We start from the raw sequence: 21,095 nt of genomic DNA on the forward strand, positions 1-21,095 counted from the left end.
AGTATGCTAGTTAGAATGGATGTAGGTTACAGTAATTATAGGTCGGTAAAAAGGCTTGCACATTATACACTAGCGCAACCCGTTGCTTCAATCCAGTCTTCGAACCATAATAACAACACACAAGCATTATGGCCTCCATCTTTGATGTACGTCTTGCATGGAGTCAAAACACGGATCTACATCCACATCCCCGTTCATAGTCCGCAAGCCACAATACGGTGCATGAGAGAGGGTACCTTCTATTATTACTGCACTTTCCATTTCCACTCGTAAATGGAGGAACGTAAATACGACCTTCTTTACACCTCCAAAGCAGCCCTGATTTCTTCTATGTTGTACCGCAATCCTTAAGTCAATTGTACGTTTGCGGAAGTAGAATCGTTCTGCAGTCAGCCGCAAATGTTGGTTCGATAAATTTTGTCGGTAGTGTTCTGAGAAAAGAACGTCGACCTCCTTCCGCGAGAAGCGATTATTGAATGCTAAAGCAAGAATATTTACTGAAATGAAACAGATTTGTAGGAAATACTATTTTTCGTTATGACCTTACATACCTACGTTGTCAACAAAACTAGTTAAAAATATGGTGATTATTTTCTTCTAAATCATTCCCACTGCAATATTTCGCAACAAAATATTTCCTTTATGCAATTAATTCACACTGCATTACATTTAAAGCAATATGAGCGACAATGTGCTTGGGTATAATCTATAAATTCCACTTGTAATAGGGTGACAATAGCATGAATACAAGGAATTTACACACTGTTCTGACTCACTCATGCGTGCACTATGCTCACACAGATGGCTTACAAAGTCACAGAATAGCACCCTGACTTACGCCCGCCACTGGCTCAGTCTGCCTGACACAATCAGTAAGCTACTGTATATGTTACACGTGTTCATAACACTTGGATGATGTAAATAAATGCATGGGTTTACAGACGTTCACTTTCGTGTAGCGTCTCGGTATATGTTAATGATGGGCACTGTCCTGCCAACATTAATGGGTGTCAACAGGAGTAGGAGATAGTTCATACATAGTAGTCACGTTAGTCTCGATGTACTCCGTCATACTGCCTGTATATACACTCCTGGAAATGGAAAAAAGAACACATTGACACCGGTGTGTCAGACCCACCATACTTGCTCCGGACACTGCGAGAGGGCTGTACAAGCAATGATCACACGCACGGCACAGCGGACACACCAGGAACCGCGGTGTTGGCCGTCGAATGGCGCTAGCTGCGCAGCATTTGTGCACCGCCGCCGTCAGTGTCAGCCAGTTTGCCGTGGCATACGGAGCTCCATCGCAGTCTTTAACACTGGTAGCATGCCGCGACAGCGTGGACGTGAACCGTATGTGCAGTTGACGGACTTTGAGCGAGGGCGTATAGTGGGCATGCAGGAGGCCGGGTGGACGTACCGCCGAATTGCTCAACACGTGTGGCGTGAGGTCTCCACAGTACATCGATGTTGTCGCCAGTGGTCGGCGGAAGGTGCACGTGCCCGTCGATCTGGGACCGGACCGCAGCGACGCACGGATGCACGCCAAGACCGTAGGATCCTACGCAGTGCTGTAGGGGACCGCACCGCCACTTCCCAGCAAATTAGGGACACTGTTGCTCCTGGGGTATCGGCGAGGACCATTCGCAACCGTCTCCATGAAGCTGGGCTACGGTCCCGCACACCGTTAGGCCGTCTTCCGCTCATGCCCCAACATCGTGCAGCCCGCCTCCAGTGGTGTCGCGACAGGCGTGAATGGAGGGACGAATGGAGACGTGTCGTCTTCAGCGATGAGAGTCGCTTCTGCCTTGGTGCCAATGATGGTCGTATGCGTGTTTGGCGCCGTGCAGGTGAGCGCCACAATCAGGACTGCATACGACCGAGGCACACAGGGCCAACACCCGGCATCATGGTGTGGGGAGCGATCTCCTACACTGGCCGTACACCACTGGTGATCGTCGAGGGGACACTGAATAGTGCACGGTACATCCAAACCGTCATCGAACCCATCGTTCTACCATTCCTAGACCGGCAAGGGAACTTGCTGTTCCAACAGGACAATGCACGTCCGCGTGTATCCCGTGCCACCCAACGTGCTCTAGAAGGTGTAAGTGAACTACCCTGGCCAGCAAGATCTCCGGATGTGTCCCCCATTGAGCATGTTTGGGACTGGATGAAGCGTCGTCTCACGCGGTCTGCATGTGCAGCACGAACGCTGGTCCAACTGAGGCGCCAGGTGGAAATGGCATGGCAAGCCGTTCCACAGGACTACATCCAGCATCTCTACGATCGTCTCCATGGGAGAATAGCAGCCTGCATTGCTGCGAAAGGTGGATATACACTGTACTAGTGCCGACATTGTGCATGCTCTGTTGCCTGTGTCTATGCGCCTGTGGTTCTGTCAGTGTGATCATGTGATGTATCTGACCCCAGGAATGTGTCAATAAAGTTTCCCCTTCCTGGGACAATGAATTCACGGTGTTCTTATTTCAATTTCCAGGAGTGTACATTGCGCCGCGCAGACCTTGCGTCCTGTACTTCAGCACCGCGTTGAACGCTGTCAATTTCCAGCGTTGCTTCGGAGTCACTATCTGCTGCTAAGCCTACATTCAAGCATTTCTAGTCACTGACAGTCTCATGATAATCTCTCGTGAAGAGCAGTCTTCTGGAACAGCTTAAATTCAGCTCTGTGGAAAGGCGGACAATTGTGTGTCCTGCCCCAATATATCATTGGAGTGTTGCTGCTGCTGCGGAACAGGCGCCGGGATCTGGAATGGTTGCGTGTTCTGATCCGATAAATCAGATATGTCGACTGTGTTCTGTTGCTGCGTTTCGTAGACAATGGAAATTCAAAATCCAGAAACAGTCCCTTCACTGCATCAGCAGCGGCCCGTTGTGCTGTAGGAGAAATGGCATTAAATCAAACGCACATATACACACACAATGACAAACAACAAAAATGAGAGGGATATTGATTAATAATACATTTCAATGTGACAGTCAAATTCTTCTTCTTCTTATTCTGCCTGAAAGTGATGGCTGATCTCTGCTACTGATACTTCATGACGATGTTGATCGACCAATGTACAGATCATGAATGACGAGTTTCTCTCATGATGGCTACCATATCCTGGACTTTTGGTGGTGGGGGGAGGAGGCGGGGACTTGTGGTGGGGTCAAATCACGCCAATAAGGTAACTTCCTGCCCATTTTCTGCCAATAGGAAAAAAGTTGTGGGGGCAAGGGAGCACAGTTTGAAAGGGATTTAGTAAATAAATGATAAGAGCATTGGTCCACTGTTTGTTTACATTACATTCTAAATTACAGTTGCATAAACATAACAGTAATGTTGTTGTTTACATTAAGAAGAGCGCAGCTGGACTACTCACGGGGAGAGAGGGGATGGCAACATGAAAGAGTACTAGTGAATTGTTTGTTTACATTAAGATCATAATTTACACTTGCATAAAAATAACTTAAGAGAATATTTGCATGGTTTATTCACATAAGGGCCAAGGTCAAGTGATGTAATTGTTTACATAAGGAGAACAATGGTACCATTGTACCAGACAGAGCCTGCCCATACTGTCATTTTCCAGGCACTTGTTTCAAAATAGAATATTATAAATTGGAGGTGGAAACAACGGATTTCCTTTTACAAAGTAACTTCAGAAGATTTTAATGAAGTTCCCACCTACGTCTTCAACACAATTGTGATGTAGCCAGATATGGAGAAATACTAGTAAGAGCGCGATAGAAAGTTGATCTGTGTCACTCAATAGAGGAAAGGCCACAGGACCTGTGGGCTGTCCAATAAATTGTGTATTGTATATTCAGAAGAACTGGACACAAACGCAGCAGCAATTTTGCCATAGGTTGTTGGAAAAATGTGGCATAGCACACGCCTGGGAAAAGCTGCTGGTCGTTATGATATATGAATCTGTCCCAAGACGAATACGTAGAACTATAGAGCTATTCATTAATACGATAGAAATATATTTTAGCATTATGGAACATATTCTGTGCCCTTTTGTAATTACAGTTCTAGACAGTGAACAACTCTTCTATTGGAATCTACATGGTTTTCACAAGCACTGATCATGTGAAACAGAGGCTCTGATGTTGAACTTCATTATCAAAATACCTACAGTTGTTTCTATAATATAAAAGTTATACTACCGATTATCCAAATATAATATTTATAATATATCTGAAGATAATAATCTGTATTAGGAAAAATAAAAGATGAATGTATTGGTAAAATAATAGAATAATTCTATGTTTTAAAAGCATGCTTATAAAATTGGATATAAGGAAGTAAAACATCAAAAGGATTTAAGAGAAATATTGTTAAAAATAAAGATATTTTTACAAGCTTATAAGGATTGTTCACTTAACAATTAAGAACAATATAGTACCTTAAATTTAATATGAAGCTTTAAACATGAAATATATTCGCTGTTGATTAATAAAAAAATTTTGAGCCCTTAAGATGATAAAAGATACATTCTATAAAATATAATAGATTCATCACCACATGGAGATTAGATAATTAAATGATTAGATATAACTTTATAAAATTTGCATTTCTATATTTATGTTTCCCATTAAAAGTAAATCAGTTATACCTTATTTGATTCCTCAGCTGTATTCCCAACCATAATAATAATATTTCAAACCCAAAATATCAATAAATTTGATAACATTTTTCATCATAATTCTCACTGTAGAATGAGAGTGTGATAGTTAATATTCATATAAATTTATAAAGAAATATAAATTAAAATATATTGAAAAGTTGGGTGATGCTGCAGTAATTAGATTAGGAAATGAGATGCTTAAAGTAGTAAATGAGTTTTGCTATTTGGGGAGCAAAATAAGTGATGATGATCGAAGTAAAGAGGATATAAAATGTAGACTGGCAATGGCAAGGAAAGCATTGCTGAAGAAGAGAAATTTTTTTAACATCAAGTATAGATTTGAGTGTCAGGAAGTCATTTCTGAAAGTATTTGTATGGAGTGTAGCCATGTATGATGGAGTGTATGATGGAGTGTAGCCATGTATGGAAGTGAAACATGGACAATAAACAGTTAGACAGGAAGAGAATAGAAGCTTTCGAAATGTGGTGCTAAGGATGCTGAAGATTAGATGGGTAGATCACATAACTAATGAGGAGGTATTGAATAGAATTGGAGAGAAGAGGAATTTCAAATGTTGCAATGTGTGTGAAATCTTATGGGACTTAACTGCTAAGGTCATCAGTCCCTAAGGTTACACACTATTAACCTAAATTTTCGTATGGACAAACACACTCACCCATGTCCAAGGGAGGACTTGAACATCGCTGGGATCAGCCGCACAGTTCATGACTGCAGCGCCTGAGACTGCTGTGCTAATCCCACGTGGCAGAAGAGGAATTTGTGGCACAACTTGACTAGAAGAAGGGATCGACTGGTAGGGCATATTCTGAGGCATCAAGGGATCACCAATTTAGTATTGGAGGCCAGCGTGGAGGGTAAAAATCGTAGAGGGAGACCAAGAGATGAATACGCTAAACAGATTCAGAAGGATGTAGGTTGCAGTAGGTACTGGGACATGAAGAACCTTGCACAGGATAGAGTCACATGGAGAGCTGCATCAAACCAGTCTCAGGACTGAAGACCACAACAACATAAACAAAAAATGAGTAAGTTGATTTACCTATAGGAATTTTAAATGAGGGTTCAAAAAATGGTTCAAATGCCTCTGAGCACTATGGGACTCAACATCTTAGGTCATAAGTCCCCTAGAACTTAGAACTACTTAAACCTAACTAACCTAAGGACATCACACACACCCATGCCCGAGGCAGGATTTGAACATGCGACCGTAGCAGTCCTGCGGTTCCGGACTGCAGCGGCAGAACCGCACGGCCACTGCGGCCGGCAAATGAGGGAACTGAAGAAATAGATAGAATACTATCACATCAAATTAGAGACCATAATTTAAGATTGACTTTGTAATTTTAAGATTATGTGATGATACCTTTATATATTTTTATTATTATGTATTATTATTAGAACATAAAGAAAAAACTAAAAAAACTGAAAGAAAATAAAATATACATCCTAATTGTGAACAAATGTTCAGATGCAGTTATTACTCAGTTCAACAAATTTACATCGAAAAATTAAAGAAAATTTAATCATTAAATGTTATCACAATTATTGTAATATATTAAATACAACACAACAGTTTATTCATGGTATATTAATTCGAATCCAGGAAAATTATTAATTCATTTATAATTAAGTTACAGTATCACCATAAAAATCTATCAAATTGTTATTTTCATCAGTAATATTTATTTCTAAATGCAGAATGCTTTTTCCATGAAGCAGAACAAGTAATGAATATTTTGGTCCATGAGTTATCGGAATACCAAATTCAAAATTAGGTTTAAAAGAACAATAATATTAGTTTCTTGAACAAAATATTTATCTTTGTCTACAAACACCCCTTCTGCTAAATTACAATTTACATTAATTTAAATTCATCCTACATATGTCATATTTTATTTTTTCTAATTTATGAGATAAAAAGTTCATTAATTTTTTAGAAATGCAAAAAGCAGTTGCAAAAATTTGAATACTAAAATTAAAGAGCTAAAATATAAAATTAATTATAATATAAAAACTGAAAAACAAGTTTGTGTTTTAAGGGTTTATATCTTTTTAGAGTTCATGGTTTTTAAAATGTTTTGAAAATAAATTTTTAAAATTAATTTTCAAATTTTTCAAAAATTTTCTTGTGTAAGATTTATTGTTTAATTGGAAGTTATTATTTTGCCGATTTTCAATCATTTTTATATTCAGGTAAAAAATTTATATTAAACTGATTTTCAAATGATTTTATATTCCATTAAGAGTTATAATTTTTTGTGGTTTTTTATGTAGTTTTGTTCATTATATTCTGTTAAATTTATTTTTTTAAAGGAGGTTGAAGTGTTGAGATTGGCAGTTGTAGTTGTAAACTCTCGTTTGCCCCATGTTGTGGGGCGATCTTCATCTACTAATGTGAAGTTACGATTATTCCTTATAGTAGCTCCATGTATAAATCCTTCACTTTGACTTGAATTTCCAATATTTAGTATCCTATGAATTCATGTTGGGAACCCCAGTTTGGCTGTGGGGCTGTGGTCGTTTACATTCGCTGGGCTAAGTCGGAATTGCGAGGCTGACTGGGGTCATCCGAGCGCCTACACACACAGTGCACATCTGGAAAGTCGCAGTATGAAGCATAGTGGAGTGTAGCATGGTAAACATAGTTAAGCGAAATTGTCATTCATCATCCCAAAGCTTGGATTTAACGCCATAGTGCAGCTCATAGGATCGTTATGTGTGAGCGTGACGTACTGGGGCTCGGATATGAAAAGTGTCATCTCCCTGCCACACTTAGGTGCTCATCACAGAAACGATATGCCAACTAGTGTAAGCATTACGTTGCCTTGAGCCAGCTAATCGCTGAGCACAGTAACTGAAAGTGCTCTGTGATTCCAAAACTGTTTAGTATAAATGAGAGTAATTCTCATCAACCGTTTGTCATCTAAATTAATCAAATTTCCAACCACCACACAAGTGTCGAATACCTCTAAGTGAACAGAAGATTTCTATGGAACCGCAACTTGCTTTCCAAACTGTGCAGCACGCAACTGCAAATTAAAACCAGATCCTAGGCACAAACAAGTTAAGGCATTGAAAAAGTAACATTACTCATTATCGCAAAGCGATATATGTGATGATACCGTCACATGCTTTAATGGGCATGGTGCTACCTAGAGGTGGTATGCCATTACCTTACACAGCCACTTGTAGCTGGCCTACAGTTTCACGAGGATTCTGAATCACGGGTGCAGCTCGATATTATTCACATTAATAAAAACTGACAGAAGTAGAGAAGTAGAACGTGATAGTTTAAAATCATAGGACCCACCGGAGTTTGAACTGCAGGCCTAATGGCTGCCAGTCCGGCACATTAACATTTTTTCTTCTGGGTGTTTAATGTTCTTTCTTCTTTGGGGAGAGTGGTACTGTACGGACGTCGCTCAAGGTCTAACGTTGAATACTTTACGCGGTTTCTTGTTACAGAGGGTGGGTATTGGTTAGTGCGCCTGACCGGACACCCTGAGCTTTCTCGCGTGTAATCCACATAGCCACACATGCAATCTCGATAATGTGAACCCTGCGTGGCTATCAACGCAGTCCTCAATGTCATTCTAGAAATGATTTCACTGTCGACTGCAGTTTGTGGCAAAAGAAGAAAAAGTCACGAATAGCTCGGGGAGAAGAGTGGAGCAATTTGGAAGACGATAGCAAGTTCGGGTTGCGCCATAGCTCTTCTTTGTGACATGGCCACTCAGGGTCACCGTGGCCCACTCCCCGCACCAAATGTATCTCGGCATAAGGTCTATAGCCTTGCTTCGGACCAGGGCTGTAGCTACCTGCCAGTGGTGTGTGTCCTGTAACATAGGATATGAATCCAATGTCATTGAACTAATACAAAGATCTGAACACATGACATCATGGTTACATACAAATATTTCTAATGGAGCATGTCGTAAACAAATAAACAAGCAAACGAAACACAAATATATCGTTTTATAATTTATAGCATTACCGGGGCGGGGCGTTCATATGTAGATGAGGTATTTACTCTACGGAACCTCGTGGAGAAACAAAAGAAGTTACTGTGACTCCACATATACCTCTACATGGATACTCTGCAAATCACATTGAAGCGCCTGGGAGAGGGTTCATCGAACCACCTTCAAAATACTTTATTATTCCAGTCTCATACAGCTCACTGAAAAAACGAACACATATATCTTTCAGTGCGAGCACTGATTTCCCTTATTTTGTTATGATGATCGTTTCTCCCTATTTAGGTCGGCGTCAACAAAATATTTTCGCATTCGGAGGAGAAAGTTGGCGATTGAAATTTCGTGAGAAGATTCCGCCGCAACGAAAAACGCCTTTGTTTTAGTGATATCCACACCAAATACTGTATCATTTCTGTGACACTCTCTCCCCTACTTCGCGATAATGCAAAACGTGTTGCCCTTCTTTGAACTTTCTCGGTGTACTCTGTCAATCCTGTCCGGCAAGGATCCCACATTACGGGGCAGTATCCTCAAGGTGGATGGACAAGCGTAGTGTAGGCAGTCTCCTTAGTACATCTGTTACATTTTCAAAGTATCCTACCAATAAAACGCAGTCTTTAGTTAGCCTTCCCCGCAATATTTTCTATGTGTTCTTTCCGATTTAAGTTGTTCGTAATTGTAATTCCTAGGTATTTACTTGATTTTATGGCGTTAGAGATTTGACTAATTTATCGTGTAACCGAAGTTTAACTGATTCTTTTTAGCACCCATGTGGATAACCTCACACTTCTGGCTATTCAGGGTCGACTGCCAATTTTCGCACCATACAGATACCCTTTCTAAATCGTTTTGCAATTTGTTTTGATCTTATGATGACTTTACTAGTCGATAAACGACAGCGTCATCAGCAAACAACCTAAGACAGCTGCTCAGATTGTCTCCTAAATCGTTTATATAGATCAGGAACAGTAAAGGGCCTATAACACTACCTTGGGGAACGCCAGAAATCACTTATGTTTTACTCGATGACTTTCCGGCAGTTACTAGGATCTGTAACCTCTCTGACAGGAAATAACGAATCCAGTCACATAACTGAGACGATATTCCATAAGCACGCAATTTCACTACAAGCCGCTTGTGTAATATAGTGTCAAAAGCCTTCCGGTAATCTAGAAATACGGAATCAGTTCGAAATACCTTGTCAATAGCACTCAGCACTTCGTGTGAGTAAAGAGCTAGTTGTATTTCACAAAAACGAAGTTTTCTAAATCCTTTGTGTCAATAGACCGTTTTCTTCGATGTAATTCATAATATTCGAGCAGAATATATGTTTCAAAATCCTGATGCGTATCGACGTGAATGATATGGGCCAGTAATTTAGTCGATTAGTTCTACTACCTTTCTTGAATATTGGTGTGACCTGTGCAACTTTCCAGTCTTTGGGTACGCATCTTTCGCCGAGATAACGGTTGAATATTATTGTTAAGTATGGAGCCACTGTATCAGCATACTCTGAAAGCTTGGCCCAGAAGACTTGATTTTATTAAGTGATTTGAGCTGCTTCACTACCCTGATGATTTCTACTTCTACGTTACTCATGTTGACAGCTTTTCTTGATTCGAATTGTGGAATGTTGACTTCGTCTTCTTTGGTGAAGGAATTTCGGAAGGCTGTGTTTAGTAACTCTTCTTTGGCAGCACTGTCGCCAATAGTATTTCCATTGCAATCGCGCAGAGATGGCATTGATTGTGTTTTGCCGCTGACTCTTGAAGAACTTCTTTAATTACCACTAAAACGTAGCTGAGATCCTGTTTTCGTTATTATTTAACGTTGTTACAGTATGAGATGTGACTGTTTTGTGTATAATATTGCCACAGATAACGCTTTTCCTGACTGTACGTATGAAGCAGGTTCGCTAGATTCCAAAGTTTACACTGATCAGCCAGAACATTATGACCATCATCCGGTACGGTATGTTCACTTTTGGCACGGACAACAGAGGCGACGCGTCGTGGCGTGGAAGCAATGAGGCCTTGGTAGGTCGCTGGAGGGAGTTGGCACCATATCTGCACACGCAAGTCACCCAATCCCCCTAAAATTCTGGGGAGTGGGGCGACGAGATTTGACAGATGACTTCGATAGGATTTAGATCTGACGAGTTGGGGGGCCAGCACATCAAATGGAACTCCCCACTGTGTTCCCCAAACCACACCATCACACTCCTGGCCTTGTTGAAAAATGCCACGGCCGTCGGGAAACACGATCGTCATGAAGGAGTGTACGTGGTCTATAACGTGTGTACGATGCTCCTTGGCCGTTACGAGCTCCACTGAACCCATGGATACCCACGTGAATGCTCCCCGAAGTATAATGGAGCCGCCGCGAGCTTGTCTTCGTCCCGCAGCGCAGGTATCAAGGGTCTGCTACCCTAGACGACGACAGATTCGCGCCCTCCCATCGGCATGATGAAGAAGGTGTCGGAATTCGTCAGACCACGCAACGCTCTGCCATTGCTTCAACATCCAGTGCCGATGGTCACATGTCCATTTCAGACGTAGTTGCAGATGTCGTGGTGTTAACATCAGCACATGCACGGGTCGACGGCAGCGGGGACCCATCGTTAGGAGCATTCGGTGCACTGTGTGTTCAGACACACTTGCCCAGCATTACAGTCTGATGTTAGTTCCGCCTCAGATCGCCGCCTGTCTCGTTTTACCACTCTGCAAAGCCTACGACGTCCGACATCTGTAATGAGTAGTGGCCGCCTAACTGCACGACGTCTGGGCGTGGTTTCACCTTGGTTTCACCGAGTGTTGAAGACACTCAACACAGCACTCCTCGAACACCCGACGAATCGTGCAGTTTCCGAAATGCTCGTGCTGAGCCTCCGTGCTGTCACAATCTGCCATCGGTCAAACTAGATATATCTGGCGCCTTACCCATTCTACAAAAGGACACACTACATGCATCGTGCAGGCGTCTGACTAGCAGTTGGTTCAAATGGCTCTGAGCACTATGCGACTTAACTTGGAGGTCATCAGTCGCCTAGAACTTAGAACTAATTAAACCTAACTAACATAAGGACATCACACACATCCATGCCCGAGGCAGGATTCGAACCTGCGACTGTAGCGGTCACGCAGTTCCAGACTGAAGCGCCTTGACTAGCAGTCATTTCTCGCCAAGTGACGGTGTTATCGCTTGGATGGGTTTACATCGACGGTAGATGAGTGGTCGTAATGTTCTGACTGATCAGTGTATGTTGTTATCAAGGAATCCGTGCACGGGAGAGGGAGGGATGGAGGGAGAGAGAGAGAGAGAGAGAGAGAGAGAGAGAGAGACATAGGTCGTCGATGCGTCGTTGGTAGCAGACGTGTGTATTGATGCGGATGCCTAATTTCGAAATGCTGTTGCTGGAATTTGAATTTACGAAAGAAGGTAACATCCAGCCGCGTGCGCTAGCTTTGCAGAAGGTGGGCTATCGTGTTTAGGGAGCGTTTTCAGTTTTTGTTTGTAAACATTTGTAACTTGCATTGTTTGACCGTTACAGTACTGCTGTGTCATTATTTTAAAATGCTGAATAAAAAAAGAACTAAGTTTCATGAAAGTTTTGTCCAAGAGCTAACTTTTTAAATTTACTGTTTTTTTTCCAAACTTGAAATATTTGTTAACAACGGAGTCCAGTGGTATAGTATATTCGTATCTTTTAACTTGTGCTAATTAATACAAATTTAAAGTCCAATTAGTTTTGAGATTATTCGACATTAAGCATCCACATCCCACTTGCTATGTAAAACTTTTTAAAAAAAACTAATTCGGATTCGCATTGCAGCTGGCAAGATCCGACTGTTAACTGTGTATTACGTAAGGCGCGTTATACTCTTCCATTTCACATGACAGGAATTACTTAAGTAATTTTATTTCAGCTTGCAACAGTGACATGCATTGGCTACGCACAGCTGAGTCTTCCGTTGTCGCACAGGTAAGTCCCAGTGGTTATTAGGGCCAAAGTTAATCATTGTTTATGCTCTTAAGGTACAGTGATTGTCTTTTCAGATTATACTCGGAGATTTTTCCCACTGTGTGCAAACTTGAGAGATTGATCGATGAGAGGATACGGAACAACATTTTATCTTTGAAAGCATATTTTTAGAAATTACTCAGCCAGTAACTCTAGAATCTGGAAACTATTTTATCAATGATGGCAAGAGATATAGCGGATAATTAATAAAATTCTTAAAAATTATATATTATTTCTCATCCAATAACGAAAAAACATAAATATTTTAAGATTTGTCAGCTAATATTCTATGCTGAGACCATATGTCAATATCTTTTTTCCAAAAAATTATATGAGCAAAAGTATCATAAGGAATTTAGTCATTAAAATTAGCACACAGCTTTATAGCAGTTTTTTGTGTTCCTACAATATTTTGTCTGCAGTTCATATTTATAACATAAATAGGATAATTCATAATGAAATTATATGCAGTCAAATCAATACTCCTTTCAATTGTGTTCCTCATTTAAGTTATTTGGTAGGTCTTAATTCCATATCTCTTGAGGGAAAAATTTTTTCTTTCCATTTTTAGATAAATATTCTGTATAATAGCATTAGGAAATAGTGAAGAATGAATAACTGATTTTTTTATGGTTCATTTGAAAAACATCAAAATAAAACAAGGCATATCAAAATCTGCTGAATTATAATGATCTGTTATATCTAGTTGAAATTTTTTTCTACACATACCAGCAATCTCTATAGTTTGTAATTCATAGAAAGATAACGGTATTTGAAATTTTTAATTTTTGTTGCACTAATTTCTATTTATAAACAGGTTCATATTTAACTGTGGGTACTCTAATCCCCATATATTCAACAATAATTGTCCTTCTTTGTTAGCATATCTTTTATTTTGACCCCAACCCATTTTTTATCAGAGCAACGAAAAATATGATAATTAGAACTTGAGCTAAATGCAAAAATTACAGGAAAATCTTTTCCTACATTACATCTTAACATTTGGATGCCATCAGCATAATTTGGATTAACCCAGCCATCACCAATATTTATGTTAATTTCAGTGTCATTGTTAGGATATCTGAATTATGGCTTCTTTTCTCATTCACTGGAAAAGAAAAAATAAATAGCTCTCAATGATATTCATCTATAAAGATTAAAATTTGAAAAGATTAAAATTTTTAAATTACATTATCACATTATTTTTTGATAATGAATTATTATGTGAATTATTAAAATCCAAAAATTAAACATAAACTTTATTACTTTGCCTTTTTTGTGACTTTTAAAACAAAATATACATCTGGATAGTTAGTGTTCAGTAGTTGCTGCTCATAGTAATTTCCTAATACTCCTTCTCCATCTGAAGTTCTTAATTTTGGGTTCGATTAGAATGAATAACTCTTTCAGTTTCAGAACTTTTGTTGACCAATTCACTGTGCAGCTTTTTCAAATATTTATTATAATTTACTTATTCGAAATTTATCTCATATTTTATATTTTGGTTTATAATTTTATACAGTAAAAACGTATTTATATTTTTTTTCATGAACTTCTATGTGCTTCAGTTTTATTATTGTATATTTTGTATTATTATTATCGTCAGCTAGTTTTAAGTAACTCAAGGGATTAATAATTACTTTGAGGAGCGAATTTTACGACATTTTTCATCTGTTCTTCTATTATATTTACAAAATTATTTACCATTACCTGTTTGTATGTTTTTGGACACCTAAGCTTTACAAAATCATTACCTGCATTTTTATCTGTTTTATCTTTAACTGGAACAAACCATACAATGTTGAAAAAAAAAAAACAAACACAGTTAGTAAATACTTTCATTCCTTATTTACTGTTGAAACTAATTTCAGGTTCCCTGAATCCATTTATATTAAATCTGCTGGGGGTAAATCATATATACCAAAAGAAGTAATATTTCTTAATTTAAAATTTTTCTCATTGGCTTATGTAATTAATTAATTATATGACCAAAATTAATTATTTTAGGATCCAAGTACCAATAATTTTTCTTAAGAAATTTACTCTTTTTATTTTTGCAGACCATTTCATAAATCTTCAATTCTTTGTCCTCCATTTTTTTATTGCTCTATTTGGATGAAGGGTGTCAGTAAATGGTTCAAATGGCTCTGAGCACTATGAGACTTAACAGCTATGGTCATCAGTCCCCTAGAACTTAGAACTACTTAAACCTAACTAACCTAAGGACATCACACAACACCCAGTCATCACGAGGCAGAGAAAATCCCTGACCCTGCCGAGAATCGAACCTGGGCGCGGGAAGTGAGAACACTACCACACGACCATGAGCTGCGGACGGTGTCAGAAAACTTTTACATTCCGATCACCAGATATATTTGTCTGAAAGGGCTTCCATTTCTATAAGATCAAATTTAACCAAATAAAATAATTTTTAAATCTACTGGAACAGTTTTAAATTCATCATTTAATTCTAAACTTAGGAAATACGGTTTTGCATTGTTTATTGACTGGTTAGCACTAGTTATTCTGTAAAGATTATCAGACACACTTAACGAAATATCAAAATCATTAATTGATAAACATTTATCTATATTTTTATCGATAGCTAAAACCCTTTAAAGTCAAATATTTATTCACAAATAAGTATTTTTGGTTAATTTTCAGTTGTAAATGAAAATGCAGCTATTTTTTATTATTATAACTTATTTTTTATTCTATTAAATTCAATTGAAGCATAATTAAGTGTTTATAGATTGTTATTTACGATTTTATCTTCTACAGCACTGAAATAAGTTTTATTTCTTTTGTTACATTCCTTTAGTATATTCTGATATTCAATATTTGTAACAAAATTTTTAACGCATTTTCAACACAATTTTTTAGTAATATAGTTATGAAATAGTGCTAAAATATTTTTTTATTTATAAATTGGATCTTTCACACCTACTAATCGTTTATCATTAAGACTGCTATAACTGCTAGTTACCTAAAAAAAAAGCAAAGTAACTCTTTATGAAATATCTTTATATCCATATAAAATATTCTCTATATAATATATAATAAATATAAAACATACAAAAATATAATATATTTGCTTTTTCTATTTAATGCATGTTTATCAGCATATGTATAAATTTTGATTCTATTTCTCATGAATATTTTTTTATAATTTTTTATTCAAATTCTTTATTGTTTTTACATTTTAATTTTTTGTTTGGTTGTGATACCAGATCTTTCTTAATCTTTTACTATATTTCTCCTAAATCTATTTTTCTAATTCATGTTTATTAATTATTGATCCTAAGTTTTCTTATTATTGTATTTCTTTTCATTTGACAGATGTAAATTTATTATAATCAAAATGTCATTAAATTTAGCATTATATGATAACAGTTTTAAAAAAAAAGCACTCAAATGATAAGAAATAAAATGATTATACTTTCATATTCTTTCAACAGTAAAATATTAATCATTTTTCCCTAAACAAATAATTGATTCTTTTGGTATATTGCACCATATGTATTAATGCAATATTTGTATTATTTATTTAATAATAAAAGTTCTTTGAGTAAGGCCATTATCAGAACTATCTAAACTAACTACACCATGTTCAAAAATTTTTTATTTTTTAGTTAGTTCATCAATCAAAGAAATGCTTCTAAGATATCGAAATTTTTATTTTCTGTATCGAAACTTGATAAAAATTTATTATATTTTTAATTATTTTTTGAAATTTTTTATCACCTTTTTTCTTATCTATCATTGTTCTTACCATAGTGGATACTCCTACAAACATTGTACCAACAGAAGGTAAATGTGGTAGCATACTCAATAACAAAAGATGAAATCCCCCTTTACATTTTGTTAATTTACAACCTGTTTCTTCTTGTTTTATAAGATGCTCAATAATTTTTAACACAGCAGGAGTGGCTAATGATATAAGTAAATTTGTGCCAGATATTTTATCTCACTTCCCTTTCTTTTGCATCAGTTACAAAATTACCAATACTATTTATATATCGTTAATTAGTTTAATGTTAATTATTTTACCTTTAACTTAACCATTCACAAGTAAAATTATTCATTTATGCAGATTAAAATATTATAACGATTCCATTAAATAAATATATTTTAAAAATTATAAAATTATGTTATGTAATATTAAGAGTATACTACAACTTTCACATTACTGGCAATGGGTTATACACATCGCTGCCGACTACTTTTAGGGTCAGTAAAACTTTGAAACATGTATCTATTTTATATGAGCTGTAATTAAATAGTTGCCCCTATTAAAGTTCCAACCCTTGTAGATACAACAAGTTGTCTTAGAGAAGTTTTGGTGTTTAATTATCAAATAGTTGAAGCAAATAAGAAAGCAGCTGCCAGCAATATTCTTAAAATTATATTCCATGTTAGAGAACATTTATTCAATCAGTCATTCTTATAGACTGTTGTCTAATATGCGCTGCACCATGCAGCCACAGTTACAGTATGTGCTGAAAATGGTTTCAATGTACCTTAATGCATGCGTGTACATGCTGTGGCATGTTCTCTCTCATACATTCACATCGGCAATGCTGCATCCAAACAGTATCATAGGTAGCATGAATACGCTGCTCTAGTGTCTCCACGTCTGGAATGGGCTCTGTATACACAATACTTTTGAGATGGCTCCATAACCAGAAATTGCAGGGATTGAGATCCGGTGAACAAGCTGGCCGTGCAACTGAACTCCCTCATCCGATCCATGGACAAGGGAAGACATGATAGAGATCCGTCTGCACCTTAGCGAGGAAGTGGACTGGAGCACCATCATGTAGCAGCCACATAACCCTTCAGATCATCAATGGCACTTCTTCCAGAAGGGGAGGCAAAGTTACCCGCAAGAAACGCCGATAGTTGAAGAGGAGGGAGGAGGAAGTTAGTGTTTAACGTCCCATCGACAACGAGGTCATTAGAGACGGACCGATAGTTCCAGCCAGTTAGGCGACATGGAGGGAAGACTGGTCCCAAAATTCGGTTGCCAATTATCCCGCCCCACAGATTCCAGCTGCACCGATGTTGATGATTCGCTGTCACCATACAATGGGGATTCTGCATACTATCCCGCAGATGACTGTTATAAAAACTGAAGATACCACTCCACGTAAAAGTGGCCTCATCTGTGAATAAGATGGATGACACAAATCCCAGAATCTTGGTTGGCTGGTGAGGAAACCAGTGACAAAACTGCTCCCAGTGTTGAAAGTCTTTCGTTAGTAAGCCCTGCAAACGCTGTATGTGATAAGGGCAGTAACAATTGTCATGGAGAATGATCCACACAGTCATCTGGCTTACCCTTGTACTTTCGGGTGAACTGCCTGGTACGGACATGGCGGTCGCCTTCCAAGTGTGGTGTCTGAACATTTTGGATACCTTCTTCTTGATTTCCTGCTTCCTGAAATGACCCTGTCTCAGACAAACGACGAAACTCTGTTGCAAACATTGAATGCTGTGGTTGTTGTCAGTGGGGATAGGTCTCCTGATACAACCTTGCTGTCCATCGTCCGTTGCCATTTTCCTTTCCATAAGTAAACACCATGTTGGAAAATTCTTGATGCGAATACGAAACCATTGTTTACATCGCTGTATCACATCCACTACAAAGTGCGTCAGCAACAGAAGTGAATAGGACACAACATTGTCAATTATTATGGCAAGAGAGGGTGCGAGGGCATGACATATGTGGAACAGTACCACCCTCTAGGGGGGAAACCATGCATACTGTAATGGTGGCTGCATGGCACAGTGTGTATTAGACCGCAGTCTCTGTAAGAGTCTATGATTGAATAAACGGTCTCTAGCATGGAAACCATGCATTTCCAGACATAAGTTCATTAGATCTTTTTTGTTCCATATCCTCTCATCAATCAGTCCCAAGAGTTTGTACACAGTAGAGAAAATCACCCTCTATTCACATTCTGATATTATTTAATTCAGTGGCTATGAGATTCTTTTTCCGAAATGGAAGCACTGAGATTACATATTAAGTTTACATGGAAATATAGTTATCACACACATGTACTGTCCATGAGGACTGCATATAGGTACTTTAAACATAGAAGTTTCATATGCCCCACAGGAAATGGTTACATTCAGCCACTAGTGAGCATAAAGTTACATTATGTACACAGTCACGTTAAAGTCTAAAGAGTTCACTGAGATGCGAAAGTATAAACTCTTTTCTAAAAATTACACTTAAAAAGTTTCACTGAATATTAGTCGAAGCATAAAACTTAACAACTGCCGAGACTAGATTCGATCGAAAGGCCATCTTTAACCAACAAAAACTGTCGAAGCTGGAGTATGGTGGTTAGAATGTCGTTTGAACAACATGACATGCATGCCTATAAAGTTATGCCGTTGACCAAACTATAGAGGAATACAATGTCTGCCATTTCCCACAATGAATGATAGGGTCTACATTTCACTGTTTACAGCATTCACACTATGCTTTAGCTAATCTGTTACTGATGTTAGTACAACATCAAAACAATATGTGCAGAATGGCTGATGTAGGAGTCAGTTGTAATTACTATGTCTCACATCATGAGCATAGCAAAAGTAAGAGGCAAACACAACCAATAAAAAATCAGCAGTAGTGGGACAAAGTATGTTTCAGCACATTTTGTTAGTCCAGGTTGCCTACATCAGGGACAGTTATGCACTCAGGGGCAAACCTATTGTTCTCCTTTGATTGACAGGTGATTAATACATTGTTCAACTTTGATTGACAGGTCCTTAACCTATTGTACTGCTAAAAGGATCCATCATTTTGATTGACAGGTCCTTAACCTATTGTTCGTGCACCCCCTCCCTCCCACCCTCAGGAAACCTCTTCCCACACTGCTACAGGTACGCTTTCAGGTCTCAGTTACTGGAATAGCCCCTCTGACTCTAATCAATTTCTTTGACTACTTAATTAAATTGATTAATTAATTAACCTCCCCCCTCCAGTCAACCCAGCAATTGGAGTAAAAGACTCAGTAATGGGTCATGTGGAGGAAATTCGATTGTAGTGTATGGAATATTGTTTAAACCATTTAGACAATGTAGTTATTTATGGCAGTGCATGTAATATAGTTTATTTATTTGTTTAAAGAATTTTTCAGGAAATCGATCACCACACCCGCCACCCCATCCCTGTCCCCGTCGACCCCTCCCCTCTCCCCCTACCCTCCTCTACCTGGAAACTAGCGCCTCTGCAGTGGAGAGGAAGGAGCTCAAGAAGGGAAAATCAAGGGTATATTGGAGCTGATGTCAGTTCAGGTCAGGCAATGATGAGGTGGCGGCATCTCTTGACACCCGAGGTATTCCTATCGAAATACGTGTTCACCTAGGCACTGTTGATGGAGCGATGATGCTGAACTGCAGGTCCAGCTCTATAGATATCTGTTCCATTGCTTCCCAGAATAGCACAGGATGCCTTGTTCCTAGAGATCCTTACGGAACACGCGAGATGCCGCGAGTCACTGCCGGAAAGACGAATACAGGGGCGCAAATTATTGTTCTCAGGCTGCCTGACAACGGCAGTCAGCAGGTGAAAGTCGTGTCTATTTTCGGGTATACAGTTAGTTCTTCGGGTGTTATACTGACATCACATGTCTATGTAAATAAGAGCCAAGTCACCCTCTGGGCCATGCGCAAGTGTTTACCGTTGCTGGCGCAATACCTCTCTACCTGTGGATGCTGACTTCACAGGTCGCACTAAAGAAATCTGTTCCTATGCTTCCCAGAATAGCACAGGGTGCATTGTTTCTACCAATCCGTCCATTACATATCAGTTCCTTCCCAGAATTCGTAAAGTGCTGCAGAAATAGTTAACCACCGCTTTTGTGGGTGCTTTCGTGATGTCTCAGGTTGTCTGCATGGAAATTCTTGTCCTAAGCGTACCTTTTTACGAAAATAGCCTGAATAACACCGAATGCATTCTTCCTGATGGTCCTAATGGGATCCTACTGAATTTATCCGCCAAATTACTGATGCTGCCATTGTGAAAGCCCTGTCTGCCTTTTTCTTCTGCAGACGAGACTTTCAGTGGCAAAACACTATTTTGTATAGATCGCCATATTGCACTAACAGTTAAACCCTGAAAAAGTGATCTACCGATTGTCAAATACACTCCTGGAAATGGAAAAAAGAACACATTGACACCGGTGTGTCAGACCCACCATACTTGCTCCGGACACTGCGAGAGGGCTGTACAAGCAATGATCACACGCACGGCACAGCGGACACACCAGGAACCGCGGTGTTGGCCGTCGAATGGCGCTAGCTGCGCAGCATTTGTGCACCGCCGCCGTCAGTGTCAGCCAGTTTGCCGTGGCATACGGAGCTCCATCGCAGTCTTTAACACTGGTAGCATGCCGCGACAGCGTGGACGTGAACCG

Source organism: Schistocerca serialis, chromosome 3 (genome assembly GCF_023864345.2).
Source record: "Schistocerca serialis cubense isolate TAMUIC-IGC-003099 chromosome 3, iqSchSeri2.2, whole genome shotgun sequence".
Lineage (NCBI taxonomy): Eukaryota > Metazoa > Arthropoda > Insecta > Orthoptera > Acrididae > Schistocerca > Schistocerca serialis.